This window comes from Phyllobates terribilis, unplaced genomic scaffold, assembly GCF_046119375.1.
Source record: "Phyllobates terribilis strain yellow unplaced genomic scaffold, ASM4611937v1 Scaffold_7__3_contigs__length_470593459, whole genome shotgun sequence".
Taxonomy (NCBI): domain Eukaryota; kingdom Metazoa; phylum Chordata; class Amphibia; order Anura; family Dendrobatidae; genus Phyllobates; species Phyllobates terribilis.
In genome coordinates this window covers 291,503,786-291,528,506 of record NW_027362767.1, presented here as the reverse complement: position 1 = coordinate 291,528,506, position 24,721 = coordinate 291,503,786, and positions in this window count along the sequence as shown.

The following is a 24,721-nucleotide window of genomic DNA, read 5'->3' as shown; positions in this document are numbered from 1 at the left end:
TCTATTTAATGTAAATGTCTGTTTTTCACAGAAAAATAATTCTGATGCAGTCGTCCATCCAATGTCTGAAACATGCAGTCTGTGGTTAGGCCAGCATGTGTCAGCTATCAGGTTGCCTTTAACTCATGCTGCAGGTATACAGACCCCAGCCATACACTACTTTTTAAACTAGAGATGTCTTGCCATTACTAAAGGGCCGCACATTTCATAGCGTGTGCACTTTGTGTGTGTAAAAAAAGAACAAAGGCATCCAAACAAACATTTTTTCCAAATTTCAAAATGTTAATTTTTAACTTTCATGATCTCTCAATTTTCAGTAACCAGGGAATGTAAGTATTTCAGGCCTGTGAGTAGTGAGTTTCTTTAGTAAAAATAGAATTAGAGTTACCGGTAATTCGGTTTCTAATAACCCACCACGACAGCACACAGGAGGATGTAACCCCACCCTAATAGGGACAGGAAATACGAAGAGGTTTAAATAGCCTCTCCCACATCCTCCCTCCAGTGTTATTACAAAAGGACCACAAGAGTATAGATGCTTCAAATTAATTTTTATTTCTACTGATCAAGCTGTCGTAGAAACAATAAGCGAGGGGGAGGGTGGTGGGTTATTAGAAACCGGTAAGTCTAATTCTGTTTTCTCTAATAACCCCCCACGACAGCACACAGGAGCTATACCAAAGATATACTAGGGAGGGTCAATAGCCTGAAGGACCTTCCTTCCGAAGGCTAAATCTCCAACAGACATTAGGTCTAGTCTGTAGTGTTTGGAGAAAGTATGAATTGAGGACCATGTGGAAGCTCTGCAAATCTGTTCGATGGATGCGCTGGCTTTTTCAGTCCAGGAGACAGATATCGCCCTTGTAGAATGGGCCTTGAGCTTTGCTGGAGGAGGTAGATCCTGGATCTGGTAAGCCTCCGTAATCGCCCTCTTAATCCAGTTAACTATTTTGGATTTTGCTACTTTCTTTCCTCTGGACCTTGTGTATAGACAAATAGGTTCTTGTCTTTCCTTCCTTCTTCGGTTTCCTGAAGATAGTGCAGTACTATTCTCCGAACGTTCAGAGTGTGGAATTCCATCTCTTTTTTGTCTTTTGGATTGTCACAAAAAGATGGAAGGATTATCTCCTGAGATCTGTGGAAATTTGAGACCACCTTAGGTAGAAATGGAGGGTCAAGTTGGAAAATTAGACGATCTTCCAGGATTCTCAGGTAGGGTTCGTTGACCGAAACGGCCTGTAGTTCACACACTCTTCTGGCTGTAGTTATTGCCACCAGGAAAGCCGTTTTCCAGGTCAGCCTGTCCAGTCTTATGGTTGATAAGGGCTCAAAGGGCGGAAGGGTTAACCCTTTCAGAACAATGTTAAGGTCCCAGGGGGAACCAGGTCTGTTACTCTAGGGTGGATGCGGGTGGCTGCTGTCATAAATCTTCTCACCGACTGATGTTCCGCTAGTCTTTGATCGAAGTATGAACTTAATGCCGCTACCTGGACCTTAAGAGCACTAGGTCTGAGACCTTTGTCCAGACCTTCTTGTAAAAAGTCTAGAATCTGAGCCACATCAGTCCTATGAGGGTCTGGGCGAGTGGGTGCACACCACCTTAAGAAGATTTTCCAGATCTTATGGTAAATGGTGTTCGTTACAGATTTACTGCTCTTCTGGAGAGTTTTGATGACTTTCTCTGAGAGGCCTCTTGTTTTTAATATCAGGAATTCAGAAGCCAGGCAGTTAGATGTAGTCTCTCGGGATCCGGATGGTGAATCGGTCCCAGGAGAAGGAGATCCTTGATGGGAGGAAGGATTAGAGGGGTCTCCACACTCAGACTGGTTAATGTTCCGAACCAACTTCTTTTTGGCCAGCGAGGGGCCACTAGGATTACTCTGGTCCCTTCGGTCCTTATCTTCTGTAAGGTTTTTGAAAGGATAGGTAGTGGGGGAAAGGCATACGCTAGTTTGAACTCCCGTTTGTAAGCGAATGCGTCCACGCCCAGGCAAGGGCCGTTTGGATCCAGGGAGAAATATTGAGGTACTTTCGCGTTCTGGTGTCCGACGAAGAGATCTACCTCTGGATAGCCCCATCTCTCGACTAACATCTGGAAGATGTCTGGGTTTAGGCTCCACTCTCCTGGATGAATCTTTGTTCTGCTTAAGAAGTCGGCCTGGATATTGACTGAACCTTTGATATGAAGAGCCGACAGGGATAGAAGATGTTCTTCGGCCCAGGAGAATATTCTTGCTGAGATTGCTTTTAAGCTTTCGTATCTTGTTTCCCCTTGATGACGAAGGTGGGCTACCGTGGTGATATTGTCTGAAAATATCTGAATGTGAGATTTCTGGACCAGAGGCTCTGCTGCTCTGAGGACTTCCTCTACGGCCTTTAGTTCTCTGAAATTTGATGAGCCCTGGGACACCTCTTTGGTCCATATGCCCTGGAATAGCTCTTGGGAGACCATGGCTCCCCATCCCTTCTCGCTGGCATCCACCTTTATGGTTACCAGCGGATTCTGGATCCATGGTACTCCTCTGTTCAGATTTTTTCCGTTCAGCCACCAGAATAGAGAAGTCCTTACTTGTGGTGGTATAGGGATTCTCCTGTTCAGAGACCGTGGGGATGTGGGTTTATAATGTTCGGGTATGCGCCTGAGCCCAGGGTACCATCTGAATACAGGATGTCATAGACCCGAGGACCGACATGGCGTCTCTTAATGATACTGATCTTCTGCTCCTTAGGACATTGATTTTTGCTTTTATCGTGACCTGTTTTTGTTTGGGCAGGAATGACATCTGGCTGTGGGAATCCAATAGTACTCCTAGAAATGTTTTTGTCATGGAGGGAACCATCTCTGATTTTTTCTGGTTCACTAACTAGCCCAGAGACGATAGGATCTGAGTGGTCAACTGTAGATGTTCTCGGAGTACTGGTACTGAGGACCCGATTAATAACAGGTCGTCGAGGTATGGTAGTATTGAAATGTTCTGACCCCTGATATAAGCCATGACTCCTGCCATGACTTTCGTAAATATTCGCGGGGCTGATGAAATTCCAAATGGGAGAACATTGAATTGATAGTGGACTATTTGATCCCCCTGAGCCACTGCGAATCTTAGGAACCTCCTGTGAAGTGGATGTATGGGGATATGGTAATATGTATCCTGGAGGTCAATTGTGGCCATGACATGGTCCTGTCCTATCAGGGGGACCGTCGACCTGATGGATTCCATCTTGAATCGTTGGTAGTGGATATACTGATTCAGTGGCCTTAGATTGATTATAACTCGGTGTGAGCCATTTGGTTTTTTTTATTGGGAAGAGTCTGGAATAATTTCCTGTGCCTATCTCTCTCGTAGGAACCAGGGATATCACCCCTGAGGACAATAGGTCTGAAAGACCGGATATCAGGGTGGCCTGACGACTCTGAGAGGAGAGCGGTGTTAACCTTATCCTCTCTGGAGGACAGGAGGAGAAATTTATTTTTACTCCGAACTCGACAACCCTCAGGACCCATGGGTCTGAGCAGATTTCTTTCCACTGAGGGAGAAAATTTGAGATGCGGCCCCCGACTGTCCTGACGTCATGGTCTGTTCTGACGTTGGTTTTGGGAGAGAAAAAGATTTTTGCCTCCTCTACCTTTTGGGTAGCTCCATCGTCCTGTTTTGCCTTCACCCCTATATTGAGGGGTCTGCTCTTGGGAGGGACAAAAAGGCCTCTTCCTCACATTCCTAGGTTCCGGGAGGGCCTTCTTCTTGTCTGAGGTCTTCTCTAGAAGATCATCTAGGGCTGGCCCGAACATGTATTTCCCCTTAAAGGGGATGGAACACAACTTCATTTTTGATGCCACGTCGCCGTTCCAGGATTTCAACCATAGGGCCCTTCTTATAGAGTTTGATAGCCCAGATGCTCTTGTCGCCACTCTCACGGATTCTGCAGAGGTGTCTGCTGAAAACCCTGTAGCCTTCTGTAGAAGCGGTAGGGATGCCAAGATGTTTTCTCTGGGGGTGCCTAAAACTAGGTGTTCCTCCAGTTGATCTAGCCAACGAGCCATTGATCAAGCTATGCCCGTAGAGACTGCGTTGGTGCTTAATAGTGTTGCCGAGGTCTCCCAGGATTTTCTGAGTAGCCCCTCCATTTTGCGTTCCAAGGGGTCTTTTAATTGAGAGGAATCTTCAAAGGGCAGTGTGGTTTTCTTTGCTACTCGTGCAATTTGGATATCCACTCTTGGGACTTCAGACCAGCATTCTGCCGTCTCATTGTCTACAGGAAATCTATCCCTTAACTCTGTAGGGGTATTTAATCTCTTTTCTGGAGATTCCCACTCTTCTAAGACTAAGTCCCTAATACTCTGGTGTATAGGGAACACCAATTTTTTCCTGGAACGTAGCCCCCCAAACATCTGATCCTGTACGGTTTGGGGCACTTTTTTCTTCCTCGACCTCCATAGTTCTCCTTACTGCCATGAGGAGTTCTTCCAAACTATCTGATGAAAAATAATATCTCTCTCTTTGGGAGTTATCAGCGGTTGGACTTAGTTCACCTTCCTCTGGAAGATCTTCCGAGATATATATCTCCTCTTGAGAGTCTTCCTCCCTTCCCTCTGGCGGGCTAATCTTCCTCTTTTTGGCTGCTGAGGAAGTTAATGTTGAACCCTGACTAGGTGAGGGCGTAGGGAGAGTGACCAAGGCTATGGAGAATTTGATCTCCTGACGCACAATCCCCTTTATCTCCTCCATTAAGGAAGGTTGTTCCTGCCTGATAATCTTCTCCGTACAGTCTTTGCATAGGGGCTTTCTATGGGAGGACGATAGTTTTTTTGTACAGATGGGACATCTGCGTGACGGTTTAACTTTTTCTCCAGATGCAGGTTCCTTGTTCCCCTACAAGAGAGGGGAGAAGGGGAGGGGAGCTATAATCACTATTTCTTGCATCTGGGAGATGGACTACCAGTGCCATACTTACTGGGACCGGACCGGCGCTGGGCTCTACAGATGCAGAGCGAGAAGCTTCAACAGACATGGTTTTGTCCTACCTGTAGATGTCTTCCTGTCCAGGGCTCCTTTTATGGGCTACCGGACCAGCACCTCCCTCTGTTTAGAGGGCTCCTCCCCCGGTGTCCAGGTGAAGATTTCTGATCACTGGCGGCATTCCACTCTTCTTCTCCCATAGCTTTTTGATGCGGTTCACAGTGGAGCGCAAACTGCCGGAAGTGACGTTATCATCCACCGCCCGGCGTCCGACGTCACTTCCGGCGCCGCGGCATGCGCTCCACATCCGGGAGCCGGCATCGCCCGCGCATCCAGAGGGGGAGAAGGGGAGGAGATGGACCGGGGAGCTCAGAGAGGCCTCCGGTCAGAAGATCCTGCAAACCTTGCCCGAGAGCGCGGACTGCAGGAGGAGGTCCCGAATCCGGAGTAGACGGGAGCAGAGCCCTGAGGAGGAGAGGTAAAGACCGCTCGATCCTCCGCTGCCAGGCTAGTAGCTTTCCCCCAGTGCCTGTCGCCGGCCCAGCACACCGGGGATGACCTCTTCATCCCTGATAGGGACAGGAAATAACACTGGCGGGAGGATGTGGGAGGGGCTATTTAAACCTCTTCGTATTTCCTGTCCCTATTAGGGTGGGGTTACATCCTCCTGTGTGCTGTCGTGGAGGGTTATTAGAGAAAACTCTGCTTGCTGGCCCTTGTCATGTGCTTACTCAATGGCAGTCATAAGCTTATTTCTCTCAAGGGAACCTATCATGTAAAATAATGCTACTAACCTGCAGAAATGGAATTAATCTGCAGGATAATGAAACCGTGCGGAGGTGGCACCGAGAGCTCCACTGCGAGGAGGTAATGAATTTTAGTCTCCCCGGCAGCTTTTGGGTTTCAGTCACGAAGTGGTGCCGGCACAGTTTCAGTCACTGTTCTGTGTATAAAGAGCGGCAGCTGTATCCACACCCGCAACACTGACTGACTGACAGCGAGCTGTAATGTGTAGCCCACTGTCAGTGTCGGGGGTGCGGATACAGCCGCAGCTCTCTATACACAGAACAGTGACTGAAACTGTGCCGGCGCCACTTCGTGATTGAAACCCAAAAGTTGCCGTGGGGGAGTGAAGTTCATTACCTCCCGGCAGCGGGGCTCTCAGTGCCGACACCGCACAATGTCATAATGCTACTACTCTGCAGATTAACCCCATATCTGCAGGTTGCTATTATTATTTTAACACCAAAAAGGGAATAGAAGGATGTAGCCAAGATCCACTAGAATATATGTGGAGGACACCATTCTCAAACAAAAACAGCCAAAGATATACCTATTAGTTCAGCAAATCAGTAAATTTTATTATACAAAATATACCATATAATGAACAAAAATTAGAGACGTATTGTAGGTGACTGAGGTGAGGGGCCAAATTAGGGATAAAATGGAATTACCCAAAGGAGAAAGAGACCATTTCACCAGCTGCAGAATAATCCACACTCTATATGCCCAAGTGTATATTCAAGCATACAACATAGTCTGTGTCCTGCTTGTTAGGAGGACATCAGAACTATATACATGAAGTTTTAGTGGACTTTCAGAGTGAACTATTCTCATGTGACGAGATAGGGGTGTATCCACATTGGTATTAATGCTACTTATATGTTTATATATACGTCTCCTGAATTCTTGTATCGTTTTTCCTACATATATCATTGGACATGGACAAAACGCAATATATACAATCCCTTTGGTTTTGCAATCTATGTTATCTCGAATTTGGTATACCATCTGGTCCGATGGATTCGTAAATTAACTAATATTTGGTAAGTACCTACAAAAACTACATGTACTACAAGGCCTAGAACCTCCTATAGTTTTATTACTCTTGGGAAGATCTTTTCTATTTTGAAAATGACTATGGGTCAAATGTTCCCCTAAATTTTTACCTCGTCTATATGTAATACTTGGATACCCACTAATCACATCTTTTATATCAGGGTCCGCTCTCAATAGAGGCCAACATTTTTGCATGATATTATAAATTTCGGAGGTATGTTCGTCATACATTCCTATTAATCTGATGATTTTAAAACTAGATTTTTTAGGAGGGGACATTAATAATATATTTCTGTCACTCTTCTTGGCTCTATTAAAGGCTCTATATAGAACTTTTTTTGGGTATCCTCTAGAGGTAAATTTCTTGAATAGATTTCTACTTTCAATAAAGAAGTCCTCATCATTGGAACAGTTGCGCCTGGTCCTCAAATACTGGCCAACTGGAATACCGGCCTTTGAGGAGGATGGATGCCAGCTCTTCCAATGAAGGAGATTATTAGTGGCCGTGGGCTTTCTATATATGTCTGTACAAAGATTACCCTCTACATCTATAGAAATAGTCAAATCCAAGAAGTTTATTATGCTCAAACCCACCTCATGGGTAAAGAACATTCCAATTTGGTTCTGATTTAATATAGTTACAAAGTCTTCAAATATTTTTATGTCTCCTTCCCACAAGATCAGTACGTCGTCAATATACCTACCCCAAAATAAAATGTGACTAGTGAAAAAAATTAAATCCTCATTGAAAACTAAAGTGTCTTCCCACCATCCTAAAAAAAGATTTGCAAAATTTGGTGCACATGACGTACCCATGGCGGTGCCCCTTATCTGCTGATAAAAGGCACCGTCAAAGGTAAAAAAATTGTGTGTTAAAGTAAATAATAGAAGTGATAGTAGAAACTCATTATGTGGTTTGAAGTGCTTAGCTTTAGTAGACAGAAAATAAGATACAGCTGCGACACCCAATTCATGAGAGATATTACTGTATAAGGCCTCTACATCGAGGCTAGTCAATATTGTTTGTGCAGAAACTGTGACATTGCGTAATTTAGAAACCATATCTTTAGTGTCTTCAACGTAGGAGGGAAGGGATTGAACAAAAGGGGTAAGCAACTGATCGACGTACTGACTTATTCCTTCTGCGAGGCAATTATTGCCTGAGACAATAGGTCTCCTCGGTATTGGTCTGATTCCCTTATGCATTTTTGGTAATGCATAGTAGGTAGCCATAGTAGGGGTGGGGTTGAACAGAACTTTCTATCTCGTCACATGAGAATAGTTCACTCTGAAAGTCCACTAAAACTACTATTTATTGGCATTAGACAAATGAGATTGGGGCCTAGGAAAGGTAACCTTGACAAAATTTTACAACAAGAAGAGGCCAAATGGATTTTCAGACTGAACGCACTTGGCGAGGGGGGTTTAAATGAGGGATTTACCTATGCATCATTTTTATAATTAAATTATAGGAAGCCTGCCATTCAAAAATAAGATACTCTAATTTATAATATATATATAGGATAGTAAATTTTCTATATGCCCCAAATTTATCGCTAGTGGCTTTTACCTTTTGGGCAATATTTGAATTATTCTAATTGTGACCCCTTGATATTATATCTAAATTATGAAATGTAAAATTGCGAAATTAATGAATTAACAATTATAGGGCCAATTATTCATAAGAGATTTTAATAGCTCCAGTGTTATATCTAATATTCAACAAATAGATAAGCCACAATGAAGAACATTAGAAGACTTTCCAAATTCTAAGTTTAATCGCATGCACAGTTAAGTTCTCTCTTATATCCAAAATGTAGCTGTTAAAAACAAAGTCAGAAGACATGCGTAGATTATAGTAGCCAGTGTTGGCAAAGGACCTTGCCTACCTGGCGCGACCTGATTGGAGTACGCAGGGATACTGACGTTGGAAATTCCTATTGGTTCCGTGAAGTTGCGCAAGCGCAGTAGCTATATAATATGTCTTGAGATCACGGATAGGATCTAAGGTGAGTAGCGCCGATAGGTATATCAAATGGAGGCGCTCAAGTAATTATGAGGACGCCGACACACCTTCTTAATCCCTACCAATAGAAACTGTTTTTATTTGAATGATGGCTATTATCCCCAACCATCAAAAGGGGAAGTAATATTGTGATGATATGATTCTTTCGTTTGGGAATAAGGAACGTTGCCCTATTGGTACGCAACTATAAGGTCCCTTATTGGATAAGAGCCCATAACAAAGGTGATATAAGCTACCTGGCGACCATTTTGGGTGTCATTTAGCCTCTATCCCCTGATGACGTCGGTTAGGCGAAACATGTCGGGGAGGCTATGGTTTTAGTTTTTCAATTAGGACAGGCAGAGTAAAAAGGTGCAATTAGTGGTCCGCGGCCACAAGCATATAATAATATAAAATAGGTGGGATAACCATGTGGTGAATATGCCAACTATAGAGCTACAAAATCCTGCAATACTTCACAACCTGTGCCTAAGAAAGCAATTTTAATATTAAATTACTATTCATATAAGGAATAAATAATTGATTAAAAGTTAAGTTTTATGGGGCTTTAGTTTGGGGGTTCTAGTTGCCACAAGGCAATATGTTGATGTGCCAGTCCACATGCAACCTGAGTGCTATTCAAATCCACAGGCTGTCAGTCTGAGTAGAGGAATACATGTATAGAGGAGTGTGGGATTAAATAAAGTTAAAAAACTCTATGTGTATTGAGTCTATATATAAAGGCAAGTACATATATTCAAGTACATGCAGGAAAAGAAAGAGAGAACTGTATTCTCTGTTGTGGAATAATCCAGCATGATAAAACTATATTCATCCCTTCCCGAAACAATCATCTACTATATAATCGGCTTATCCCGTCTGTCTGCCCGTCCAGGAAATCCCACGTCGCTGACTGGTCCGGCCGCGGCCAATCAGCGACACAGGATTTCAGAACAAGATGGCGGCCGTTAGCGGCTCATCTGCCGCACGGAGGTCAGCGACGATGCAGCAGAAGTACCCCGACCGGCGGCCTAGGCGGCGCCGCTCCCCGGTCATCCCTTCACACTTGCCATCGGGAGATCAGCAGCCCTAGCCGCTGATCTCCCGACGGTAACCGCATGGAGGTCAGCGGCGATGCACCCGGGAGATGACCGGCTGCTCGCAGCGGAAGTACCCGCACAGGCAGCGCCGCTCCCCGGTCCTCACTAACACGGTTCGCTGATTGGTCGCGGCCACCGTCCGCGACCAATCAGCGATTTTGGCGCCAAATTTAAACACGCTCTCCGGCCAATTGGCGCCGGATTTAAAATAAGTACGCCACCGTCGGGAGATAACAGGGCTGACTCCGCCCATGTGGTCATGTGACTCACCAACTGCACATGACGTACTGAACATGTTTTGTCAGTCACAATGTGTGATGTACTTCTGTCACGTTTAATGAATACGTTCTGTCAGTCACAGTGCGACATAGTTCAGTCACGTTTACTAAACATGGTCAGTCAGAGTGTGATGTACTTCTGTCACGTTCAGTGAACAGGTTCTGTCAGTCACAGTGTGATTTACTTCTGTCACATTTACTGAACACGTTCTGTCAGTCACAGTGTGATGTACTTCTGTCACATTTACTGAACACGTTCTGTCAGTCACAGTGTGACGTACTTCTGTCACGTTTGCTGAACACGTTCTGTCAGTCACAGTGTGACGTACTTCTGTCACGTTTACTGAACACGTTCTGCCAGTAACAGCGCGCTGAACAGATACTTCTTTACTGCACGTTATCATGATTTACGCTTCCTGTCTTCCAATGGGTTGTAAGCGAAAATACGTCATTGAGGATGACAGAAAAGCAGCAGAAGCAGCAAGGAAACGACAATGTCGAGAGCAGCAGACACCACAACAAACTGGTGCCACACAAGCCCAGAATGCGGAATCTCACAGAAAACATCGGCAACAGGAGACACCACAACACACTGCTGCCAGACAAGCCCAGGATGCGGAATCTCACAGACAACGTCGGGAACGGAAGACACCGCAACACACTGCCGCTAGGCAGGAACACGATGCGGAATCCCATAGACAATGTCGGGTGAATGAATCTCCAGAATCCAGGGCAAACAGACAACAACACGATCGCCAAATTTATAAAAAACGAATGCTCTACCAACTAAGGCAAACCCAGCAGAATATTCAACAACTTGCACGTTACGTAACAGACAATGAAACTATAATTATTCAACACTACTGTGGGAATATGAATGCAGTTTGTTCTAAATGCGACTCTCTGAATTTCATTGATGAAAAACCATCTGACAATCAGTTTACTCAATGCTGCCAAAAAGGAAAAGTTATGCTACCGAGACGTCACTACTCAGATCTGTTTGAGCAGTTGAAGGAACGCATGAACACAGTAGAAATTTTATGGAAAATATCACCAAGTATCAACAGTTCTCATGCATTTGCTTCATTTGGTGCCAACATTGCACCGCCCCCTGGATTCGGACCGTATTGTTTTAAAATTCACGGCCAGATCTACCACCGCACTGGAACACTTCACCCAGAAATAGGACAACCACCAAAATTTGCACAATCATACATCTTTGATACAAATGAGGCTACAGAACAAAGGATGAACCTGAAAGAAAATGAAAAATGTAATGCTGAACTGATTGCCATACATTTACAAAAAATCAGCCCATTTGCTGCCGCATATCGCATGCTAAAAGACGTCGAAGCTGAGGAGGAACAGAGGGCTATACAAAATGGGACTGAAATGCCTTCTATTATCATGGCCATTAAACAAGAACGTAAACAAGATCCCCGATGTTACAACAAAACACGTGTAAGTGAGGTCGCAGTTGTTTTTTCAAAACGATGATGGAGAGCCTCCTTTTCAAAGGGATATATTAGTCCATCTTAAGCCAGACCAAAACAACCCTTTCGTTCCTAAAACACAACGAATTAGCATTTTGCACAGCAACCTTGATGCTCTTCTGTATCCGCTATTCTTTCCAAGAGGTGATCAAGGGTGGCATGAAAACCTACACCAGCAAGGAACTTCAAGAAGAATTACACAACTGCAGTACCACAGTTTTCTGATAACCCCCCCCACAGCCCGTCATTCTCCGTGGTATGCGGAACAGGAGACCCCTGGCTGCAGCCGCAAATAGTCGTGATGTAAGCTGAAGCAAGAGCCGGCTGCAGCCGGGGGAATTACGTGCTGGCTGTGCGTGGTCAGCGATGTTGTCACAAGCAGTGTTGACAACATGACGTAATTACAAAATTCTTTAGGGGCCCCGGGGGGGGTACATTGGGGGGTTAATTTAAAGTAGTGCACAACCCATTTAAACACTGCTTCGCTGATTAGTCGCGCAGGGTCGGCCGAATACATATTCTAGACTACACGATGCGTTAGAATCGGGCCACCATCTAGTTATGCATAAATACAGATTATATAGTGCGCTAGCTATATACATATAATGTCCCACGTAAGGGACAATGAAAAGCACATTAGACAATCATGTTAATCATGTTAAAATGCATAAATATAAGAAAGGCAGGAACATTAAGATCCTATTAGCCAAATACATATTATATCAACAATAAGATACAACTATATAGAAAGCCTCAGGGCCTGCAGGAATAGTAGATGCATTCATCCGTCAAGTGTGATCTTCACATGTAATTGAATTCATATCGCAGGGGCGTTGTATAGATCTATGTCCGGTCATCACTCCCATCCTACAGATGTTAGTGACATTGCAACACAAGGGAAGTTATCTACGGTTAGAGAAATATAACAGTTAAAATCATACACAAAAATACTAAAACTCATTAAAATGGACTAAACAACCCTCTGGCTCTCTAGGCCAAAAAGGGATTGAAACTCACACTCTCATTGAGCCCAAGAGGAGCTACCGTATCCAGGACCGTTATCCATCGTGTCTCTTTTTGTAATAATTTTTGTTTTACATTGCCCCCTCTGATTCCTAAGTGGATATGATCAACACCGCATATTATTGTACCTTTAGGTTCTCCCTTATGGGACTCTAGATAGTGTCTTGGGATGGTTTTCAATGTTTGTGGATCTTGAGTTTTTAATATCCCGGAGACGTGCTCATTGGACAGACGTTGCTGCCTCTTCATATAAGAATACCCACCTGCTCACTTAAGCCACGCCTCCTGATGAAGCCACGCAGGCGAAACGCGCGTTGAGGCGCGCTTTCTTTTCACTCACAGCAGATCTCCCACACTCCTGACTATTATGTCTCAAGGTAATGCGTTGCAGTACTAGAATTATGTATATTTAACTCTGTTTAGATGTTACCTACATGCTCTGCAAAGACTATGCCTACTTGCCTTTGAAGCCCCTTTTTTGTGCTTCATGTTTATAGTTCTGATGTCCTCCTAACAAGCATGACACAGACTATGTTGTGTGCTTGAATATACACTTGGGCATATAGAGTATGGATTATTCTGCAGCTGGTGAAATGGTCTCTTTCTCCTTTGGGTAATTCCATTTTATCCCTAATTTGGCCCCTCACCTCAGTCACCTACAATACGTCTCTAATTGTTGTTCATTATATGATATATTTTGTATAATAAAATGTACTAATTTGCTGCACTAATAGCTATATCTTTGGCTGTTTTTGTTTGAGAATGGTGTCCTCCACATATATTCTAGTGGATCTTGGCTACATCTTTCTATTCCCTTTTTGGTGTTAGATTATGATATGGAGCTATCCTTATAGGTTTAAATAATTATTTTACATGACACATTCGCTTTAAAAACGTTTAGGTTTCTGTTTGTTATTGCCCCAAATAAATAAGTTTTATACATTTGACGAAGAGTGATTTGTAAAACATGTTTTCAAAGTTGATTTGGTGAAATGCCAATGGCGATCAGGCAATGACCAATTCTGCCGCCACGACTGTAGGTGCTACAAGGAAGCTCCATTATGTTTTTCCTCCAATTGGAATTTCGTATGGATGACCTTATTTACAGTATTATACCCAAAGTGTGTTGCAAAGGGTTCATGTTGGACAATCTAATTTTTAAACTAGGTGTGCAAAAAAAACAAACAAGTAGTTGGTAACTGTGCCTGTTAATCTTTACACACTTGTTCCTAAACTTATAAGGACACATGGACAACCCTTTTCATCATGCCTCACATCTTCTATCAACACATTGTGTGACAAAACGTCACTTCTTTGGGGGTAGTATGTGTGTAAGCGAGCCCGACCGTTTAGCCACATACTTACTGCTGCTGATCTGCACAACAGCCCAATATTTGAGCGCCAGCATGTTGGATTCAAAGTAATTGACTTGAGTCATGTGGCCACTAACAGTGTGACCTCTGTTTGGCCAACCTGCTAACTATATATTTCCAGTATATCTGCTCTTTCTATATCTGCTTCACAGCATTGAAATACATATTTTACGTCAACATGTCAGCCAGGGCACACAGTATTATTACTTCCTACTTCCTAGTGTTCCCTGTAAACATCTATTGTTAGTCAATCTTCACAGTAATTCTTTGTGAATCATGAGGCCACAGATTGTAATCCCAGATATTTGCGTATTTGCTTGTAAACATGTTGCATTGCCCAATCTCCAAGGATGAAATGTGTTTAAACCATTTCTCATTCTCACATTCTATTCATTACAGGATTTAACGATAACATGGATGATTCTGCTTATGAAACTGATCCTCAAGTAGAGACAAATCCATGAAATCATATGGACCCTCAGCAGGCATCCGACTCTGCAGAGGCCACCATAGAACCAGCAGGGGTAACCATCCAACCAGCACCATAAGGAACATCACAACAGCTGCTCTCTAGGCTTATTCTGGGTAATGTATGAGGAAGACGGAGCAGGAGGCATGAAGATATTAGTGTGGTGCCTGAGGTGATTGATGCTAGAGTATGGCAGATCTTAAATGCTCTAACGCCAGAAACTGATTACGAGAGATTTTGCCGCTCCATCACTCCACAGCTTGCAACAGTTCCTCACCAGCATCATGTACGGTTCAGGGCTGCGTTACTAATGCTTCTAGATGCCATCCAGCGAGGCCAGGACCCCAGCCAGGTGTTTTTTTGTCATAGAACACTGGCAAGTTGGCGTGCAGGGAACACAGCCCGCGCCACCATGGACCTGCCGGGTCAACTGTGGCCGAACCTGCTGCCCACAGCCAGCAACACTAGGGACCTGAAGGGTCAACTGTGGCTGAACCTGATGCCCACAGCCAGCAACACTATGGACTTGCAAGGTCAACTGTAGCCGAAGGTGCTGGCCACACCTATCAACAACAGCAGCATATTCCACTGGCAGCAAGCCACCAGCCACTTGCTGGCCACTGATATCTGCAGCACATTTCTGTCCAGCTAAGCCACCACCCACCTGCTGCCCTCAGATATCAGCAGCACATTCCACTGGCCATGGATATCTGCAGCACATTTCAGTTCAGCCAAACCACCATCCATTTGCTGGACAATTGCCGCATCAGCTAATGACCTACTACTACCTCAAAACAACCACCACCTTCCCAACAGTCATTTTATGGCTCCTCGTTTGAGCACTCTCCTTATGCCCATGCTCGTCCACAAATGGGCCCCAGCTTGCCACAAACACCAAGTGCAACCTGCAGGTACAAATGACCCCCTCAAGCTGTGCAAACTGTCTTCCATTCATCAAGAGGAGAGTTCACACACTAGCAACCTAGAATCTTTACTCCGTCAGGGTGAATACTCTGATCTTTAATTATCAGTTTTACCCAGCCATCTTTTTGATTTACAATTCTCAGATAACTTTTGTTTACTATTTTTTGGGGCTCTGTCAACATTAAAAACCGTGTAATTAAATGAAGGTGCATGTGTTATTCTTTGATAATGTGTTCCCAAATAATTTTCAAACCAACCTACATCCATGACTTATGTCTTTTATGTACAGTGGTGTGAAAAAGTGTTTGCCCCCTTCCTGATTTCTTATTATTTTTGCATGTTTGTGACACTTAAACATTTCAGATCACAAAACAAATTTAAATATTAGACAAAGATAAGACAAGTAAACACAAATAAAACATAATTTAAAACATAAACCACAGTTAATGTATCACATATTTGGGAAGCTGAGTTCAATTTCCCTATCCACACACAGACCTGATTACTGCCACACCTGTTCTCAATCAAGAAATCACTTAAATAGGACCAGTCTGACAAAGTGAAGTAGACCAAAAGATCCTCAAAAGCTAGACATCATGCTGCAATCCAAAGAAATTCAGGAACAAATGAGAAATAAAGTAATTGAGATCTATCAGTCTGGAAAAGGTGTATGTCCCATTACATCTGGCGTAGAAGTAACACAGCATTTCAGAAAAGGAACATATACCAACAGTAAAATATGATGGTGGTAGTGTGATGGTCTGGGGCTGTTTTGCTGCTTCTGGACCTGGAAGACTTGCTGTGGTAAATGGAACCATGAATTCTGCTGTCTACCAAAAATTCCTGAAGGAAAATATCCGGCCATCTGTTTGTGACCTCAAGCTGAAGCGCACTTGGGTTATGCTGAGGGACAATGATCTAAAACACAGTAGCAAGTCCACCTCTGAATGGCTTAAGAAAAACAATTTTAACACTTTGGAGTGGCCAGGCAAAGCCGATTGAGATATGCTGTGGCATGGCCTTAAAGGTGGTTCATGCTTCAAACCCTCCAATATGGCTGAATTACAACAATTTTGTAAAGATGAGTGGGTGAAAATTCCTCCAGTGCGTTGTAAAAGACTCATTGCCAGTTATCGCAAACGCTTGATTGCAGTTGTTGCTGCTAAGTGTGGCCCAACCAATTATTTGGTTAAGGGGGCAATCACTTTTTAACACAGGGCCCTGTAGGTTTGGATTTCTTTTTCCCTTAATAATAAAGACCTTCATTTAAAAACTGCATTTTGTGATTACTTGTGTTATCTTTGTCTAATATTTAAATTTGTTTTGTGATCTGAAAAATTTAAGTGTGACAAACATGCAAAAGAAAGAACCTATAGATGTGAATCATGGTCAATATAAAATAGACATTTATTGAAAAATTCATAAAAACACATAGGGAATAATCATACAATAGAGGAAAAATGTAATCAGAAAAAATGGGCAACTGAGGGTAGGTAAGCACGTAAACGGACATATAAAATCATGTACAAAGGGCACACAATGACCAGGGCCAGCCTAAGTATATATTAAGACAGTCGTAAAGGTAAAGTGCAAAAAGTGCAATAATATTATCCCAAATGGGTAAGTGTAAAGACTGCTTAAAAAGAAGGTAAGTAAGTCAATAAGAAAGAAGGCAGCTGTAAAGGTCAGGGGTACTGGAGGCATAACATGAAAAGTGTCCAATAGACTACCTGAACGTCCCTCAGAGTCCACACAGGTCCGACGCGCGTTTCGCCGTAGGCTTCTACCGGGATGAAGTAGAGAGGATGAGGGAGAGGTATATAAAGGGCAGATGACCAATGAGGAGACAGCTCTAAAAATAAGCATAGCGCTATGCAGGAAAAAACGCCAAGCAGCGATCTGTTGGAAGGCCGCGTCTCATACGAGCGCAGGCTATCCACAGCATCGGTGGTGGCGTGCGTGTCACGCTGGAACGCAAAGGCGCCCGGAAGTGACGAAAGCAGAACATCCGGAGTGCATAATGGAACGCAAAACCGGAAGTGGGATAATGGGACACTCCGAGATGGTAATGACAGAAAGGGGAGGAGGAAATAACTACAGAAGACTCATGCGTGCCACCATGGAACGCAAGGAAACAATGGAACAAGTAAGTAAAGAAAAAAAGAATGTGTATAAAAAGAAGAAGAAAAGAAAAATGATAATAAAAATAAAGAAATAATAAATGAGAGAGAAAAATAAAAAATAATAAAAAATAAATAATAATGAGTGAAGGAGAAAGGAATATACAAATGTGCACATAAATACATATAAAAATATTATAGAAAAATGTAAATACATTAATAATAGACAAAAAAACATATGGTGACATATACACATCCAAAATGAAAATGTAATGATACTCAAGTCTGTGAAAATAATCTCAGAGATAAGACAAAAAAGGTACAGTGAGGAAAAGATATATATATATATATATATATATATTGGTAAAAAATGTCCATAGCCGATGCTATATATCCATATCGTGGCGCATATTCAGTCCGTCCCAAAGCGTGTCTTAGGGAACAACATCATGGTCTATTATCCTCTCGTCAACTCATGGTCAGAAGACAACACCTCAAAAAATACATAGATGGGCGAAAGAACTGAGAAGCAGAAGAAAAAGAACAATAAATAAATAACAAGTAAAAACATCATAAAAACACTAAAAATATATATTGTATGACCAATAAATAGGTGATAAGCAGAAAAAATGCACAGAGAGACGTCCATAGAAAGACGGAAAAAAGGGGGGGGGGGAGAAGGGGAAGAGGAGGGAGGGAAGGAAAGGGGGGGGGGGAAAGAGAGGGGAGGGGAAAGGGGGGGGGAGCAGGAGAAGGGAGAAGGGGGAAAGATAGGAGAGAAAGAAAAAGAGGAAGAAAGGTCTAGAGGAAAGGGACAAAGCTGTAAGATTCGTTAAGGCCTAGGGGTACCATGGTGTTAAGGGTGAAAATCCATTTCACTTCTTTTTGGGCCAAGATCTTTTTCCAATTCCCACCTCGAATCCCCACGTGCACCCGATCTATTCCACTAACCTTAAGGAGGGAGGCATCACACCCATGATATTTTTTAAAATGGCGAGGTAGAGTTTTCAATTCATCTAGATTAGTAGATTCATTGGCTGCTATAATGTCCAAAACATGTTCCCTTATTCGTCGCCGAAGCTCCCTGGTAGTCATGCCAATGTACATCTTGTCACAGGGGCATCTGGCACTATAGATAACCCCTATTGTTGTACACGTGATGGTATGCGTGATGGTATACTCCCTAGATTTGTCCGCGTTAGTAAATGTCTTCCTTGAACAGATGTTTGGACAGGCCACACATGACCCACAAGGTCTGCATCCCCATGAAGGGCCTTTAGATCCAAAGATATACATTTTTTTCTTATTATTAAGATGACTATGGACAAGTTTATCCCGTAAATTCTGAGCCCGTCTATAAGTAACCATAGGATTACGAGGGATATATGAGGAGAGAGTTTTATCCAAAAGAAGAACCTGCCAATGTTTATTCAAAGCATTCCAAATCTCATTACTTCGAGAATTGAATGTTGAGATGAATCTCACAATATCTTTGTCTCCGATTTTTTGTTGTTGTTGGTATAGCAGGTTCTTCCTATCTGAGAATTTAGCTCTCCGATAACTTCTTTGTATAATTTTCTCATTGTAACCTCTCCTTCTGAATCTGTCTTTGAGATCCAACGCCTGTTTTTCAAAACTCTCATCATTGGAGCAGATTCGACGGATTCTCAAGAATTGGCCCGTAGGGATGCCATTAATCAGTTTCTTGGGGTGAGAAGAGTTAGCGTGCAAAAAGGTATTAGTCGCCGTGGATTTGCGAAAAACATCTGTTTGTATGAATCCATCCTGGTCAATATTCAGCTTAACGTCCAGGAACTCCATATTGTGTCTCCCAGTCTTAAATGTTAATTTAATGTTGAGGTTATTGAGATTAAGAGTGGAAATGAGATGTTGCACTTCCGTGACAGAGCCCTGCCATAGAAAGAAAACATCATCAATGTATCGACCCCAGTACAGGATCTTATCAATACCCTGCACTGGGTCGGTCATGAAGATCTCCCTCTCCCACAGCCCCAGGAACAGATTAGCATATGAGGGGGCACAGGCCGCTCCCATTGCTGTCCCCTGGAGCTGTAGGTAGAAGGAGTCTCCATGCAAAAAGAAGTTGTGACTTAAGGTAAACTGTAAGAGCCTGACTACAAGTTCGCGCATCCCAATCTCCACATCTGACATCTCGAGAAAAACCTCAGTGGCCCTGATGCCGTCCTCATGGCGGATGGACGTATAGAGAGATTCAACGTCACATACCACCATGAGGACATCCTCATCCACATGTACCCCGTCCATCTTTTTGAGAAAATCAGTGGTGTCCCTGAGATGGGACGGTAAAATCTCTACCAGAGGATGAAGAATGTGGTCAATAAACCGGCAGGCGGGTTCACAGAAATTTTGTACACCGGACACTATGGGTCTACCTGGTGGATTAGTCATATTTTTGTGAATCTTCGGGAGAAGATAAAAAGTGGCAATACGTGGGTTCCTATCAAAGAGGCAGTCAGATTCCTGTTTCGATAGTATTCCTGATGAGACTGCCTCACCCAAAATGGACCTAAGTAGATCCTGATATTTCAGAAGGGGATTAAAGGTAAGTTTTTTATAGGTGGTAGAATCCCCCAGATGTCTCTTTATCTCATTTTCATATTTAGAAATGGGCCATAAGACAATATTGCCACCATTATCTGAGGGTTTTATAACTAGATCACGAAGGTCACTCAGTTCATCAATTGCCCGCCTCTCTTCTCTACTACAATTATCATAGAGGCGTCTGGTAGGTATATTTTTGAATTCATTAGTGACCAGTTGAACAAACAAATCAATATGAGGGTACAGTGAAAGAGGGGGAAATTTTTGAGATTTGGGTTTAATAGAGTCAGGTAACTTACATATATTGGGTATTGTTTGTTCTTCCATGAGGTCCTGTAACGTCTCTACAGCTTCCTGTTCTTCTAGAGTGGGAAACATGTAAGGGTCGATAGGTTTGTGAAACATTTTTTTAAAAATCAATTTGCGAGCGAACAAATGAAGATCTTTTATTGCCACAAAAGGGTCAAAATTACCCGAAGGTGAGAAAGAAAGACCCTTTCCCAGAATATCAATCTGAGATTGGCTCAGAATATGATCAGAGAGGTTAATTACCTTAAGACTAGTATCAGATGATTCTTTGTCATTGACAAGTCCACCGCGAGAGTTATTTCTCCGTGGATCTTGTTTGTTGTGTCCCCATCTGGTATTGTAATTGTATCTTGAACAGGAGGATTCATTGGATTCATTATCGGTGGAGGTAGCAGAAGACACTGATGGTTTTCGATCGTTCTGGGTAGTTCTGAATTTCCATTTGTAAATCTTATCATTCTCCTTATCTAGTAAATCACGCTGATATTTTGTTGCTTTGGTAGTCTTAATTTGTTTTTCCCAGGATGTGAAGAGACCATCAATTTCACCATTAAATTTATCGAGATCATTCTGGGGTACAGCTGCTAGAGCTGGTCCAGAAGAGAATCGATTTCTTTATCCGTCTCGGTCAGAGTCGTCCCGTTTTTCTTAATAATTAATTGAAGGAACTTTCCTGAGCAATCATTACAAATCGCTTCCCATTGTGAAGTGAATTCAATGTCCTCTTTTCCATATGATGGAAACACTTGGACTCTAAGTCCCCTGGGTATAAGATTCTCCTCTACATATCTCTCTAAAGTGAATTTATTCCACCAGACCTTGATCCGGCGGTGATAAAGAAGTTTTAATTTCTGCTTAAAATCACGAATATTTTTTTGGTCATTAATATCAATCTGAGAACTTTTTCCTCTAAAAACAGACAGGGCTAAATCATGCCATGTCGCCTCTTTGGCACGAAAATCCATATTGGGCAAACCTCTGTAAAGATACAGGAAAGTAAATAAATCCAAAAGAACAAAAATAATAGGTGACCAGATATACCTAATTAAATAAAGAACCTATAGATGTGAATCATGGTCAATATAAAATAGACATTTATTGAAAAATTCATAAAAACACATAGGGAATAATCATACAATAGAGGAAAAATGTAATCAGAAAAAATGGGCAACTGAGGGTAGGTAAGCACGTAAATGGACATATAAAATCATGTACAAAGGGCACACAATGACCAGGGCCAGCCTAAGTATATATTAAGACAGTCGTAAAGGTAAAGTGCAAAAAGTGCAATAATATTATCCCAAATGGGTAAGTGTAAAGACTGCTTAAAAAGAAGGTAAGTAAGTCAATAAGAAAGAAGGCAGCTGTAAAGGTCAGGGGTACTGGAGGCATAACATGAAAAGTGTCCAATAGACTACCTGAACGTCCCTCAGAGTCCACACAGGTCCGACGCGCGTTTCGCCGTAGGCTTCTACCGGGATGAAGTAGAGAGGATGAGGGAGAGGTATATAAAGGGCAGATGACCAATGAGGAGACAGCTCTAAAAATAAGCATAGCGCTATGCAGGAAAAAACGCCAAGCAGCGATCTGTTGGAAGGCCGCGTCTCATACGAGCGCAGGCTATCCACAGCATCGGTGGTGGCGTGCGTGTCACGCTGGAACGCAAAGGCGCCCGGAAGTGACGAAAGCAGAACATCCGGAGTGCATAATGGAACGCAAAACCGGAAGTGGGATAATGGGACACTCCGAGATGGTAATGACAGAAAGGGGAGGAGGAAATAACTACAGAAGACTCATGCGTGCCACCATGGAACGCAAGGAAACAATGGAACAAGTAAGTAAAGAAAAAAAGAATGTGTATAAAAAGAAGAAGAAAAGAAAAATGATAATAAAAATAAAGAAATAATAAATGAGAGAGAAAAATAAAAAATAAAAAATAATAAAAAATAAATAATAATGAGTGAAGGAGAAAGGAATATACAAATGTGCACATAAATACATATAAAAATATTATAGAAAAATGTAAATACATTAATAATAGACAAAAAAACATATGGTGACATATACACATCCAAAATGAAAATGTAATGATACTCAAGTCTGTGAAAATAATCTCAGAGATAAGACAAAAAAGGTACAGTGAGGAAAAGATATATATATATATATATATATATATATATATATATATTGGTAAAAAATGTCCATAGCCGATGCTATATATCCATATCGTGGCGCATATTCAGTCCGTCCCAAAGCGTGTCTTAGGGAACAACATCATGGTCTATTATCCTCTCGTCAACTCATGGTCAGAAGACAACGCCTCAAAAAATACATAGATGGGCGAAAGAACTGAGAAGCAGAAGAAAAAGAACAATAAATAAATAACAAGTAAAAACATCATAAAAACACTAAAAATATATATTGTATGACCAATAAATAGGTGATAAGCAGAAAAAATGCACAGAGAGACGTCCATAGAAAGACGGAAAAAAGGGGGGGGGGGGGAGAAGGGGAAGAGGAGGGAGGGAAGGAAAGGGGGGGGGAAAGAGAGGGGAGGGGAAAGGGGGGGGGAGCAGGAGAAGGGAGAAGGGGGAAAGATAGGAGAGAAAGAAAAAGAGGAAGAAAGGTCTAGAGGAAAGGGACAAAGCTGTAAGATTCGTTAAGGCCTAGGGGTACCATGGTGTTAAGGGTGAAAATCCATTTCACTTCTTTTTGGGCCAAGATCTTTTTCCAATTCCCACCTCGAATCCCCACGTGCACCCGATCTATTCCACTAACCTTAAGGAGGGAGGCATCACACCCATGATATTTTTTAAAATGGCGAGGTAGAGTTTTCAATTCATCTAGATTAGTAGATTCATTGGCTGCTATAATGTCCAAAACATGTTCCCTTATTCGTCGCCGAAGCTCCCTGGTAGTCATGCCAATGTACATCTTGTCACAGGGGCATCTGGCACTATAGATAACCCCTATTGTTGTACACGTGATGGTATGCGTGATGGTATACTCCCTAGATTTGTCCGCGTTAGTAAATGTCTTCCTTGAACAGATGTTTGGACAGGCCACACATGACCCACAAGGTCTGCATCCCCATGAAGGGCCTTTAGATCCAAAGATATACATTTTTTTCTTATTATTAAGATGACTATGGACAAGTTTATCCCGTAAATTCTGAGCCCGTCTATAAGTAACCATAGGATTACGAGGGATATATGAGGAGAGAGTTTTATCCAAAAGAAGAACCTGCCAATGTTTATTCAAAGCATTCCAAATCTCATTACTTCGAGAATTGAATGTTGAGATGAATCTCACAATATCTTTGTCTCCGATTTTTTGTTGTTGTTGGTATAGCAGGTTCTTCCTATCTGAGAATTTAGCTCTCCGATAACTTCTTTGTATAATTTTCTCATTGTAACCTCTCCTTCTGAATCTGTCTTTGAGATCCAACGCCTGTTTTTCAAAACTCTCATCATTGGAGCAGATTCGACGGATTCTCAAGAATTGGCCCGTAGGGATGCCATTAATCAGTTTCTTGGGGTGAGAAGAGTTAGCGTGCAAAAAGGTATTAGTCGCCGTGGATAAAGAATGCAAAAGAATAAGAAATCAGGCAGGGGCAAACACTTTTTCACACCACTGTATGTAGGGTGGTTGGAGAGCATGTGCAGTGGTAAACTCCCTGCCCTAGCCGAATATCTACAATATTGGCCTCAAGTGTCTAGTGCAGGATTGTGGTGGCATTAAAGGCCACCTCAAAGTTTGGTCCCCCAGCTTCTGTGAGGCACAATATATCATGTAGGTCACAAATGGAGCTTATTTGGGCACATGCTTTCAATGGAATATGTAAACGTTGAGGAACATGCTTGAATCATTTGTAACTGATTGCTCAACGCATGTTCTAAGCACTAGTGACGAATGGTATTACATCAATATTCTTTTGCAGTCAATGAGGACGCTTGACATGGGTTGAAAGCTTGTTATTTTTAGAAACGGAAAGGTGGACTTTTCCGAAGCTTTTCGGTTTCCAAAAACAACAAATGCCTCCTAACAATGTTCATACAATTGTGCTTATTTTGCATTTTTGTCTTTTTAGCTTACAAAGGTTTGTCAATAAAACTGTAACGTGGTTTGGGCCTTGTTTCATGGGATTTCCTGGGAACAGCCTACCACTCCCTTTTACACATTAGTGTTAAGTGTGCAAGGTACGATAAATCATTGAGGTCTATGAATGATATTAAAGAACCAAATTT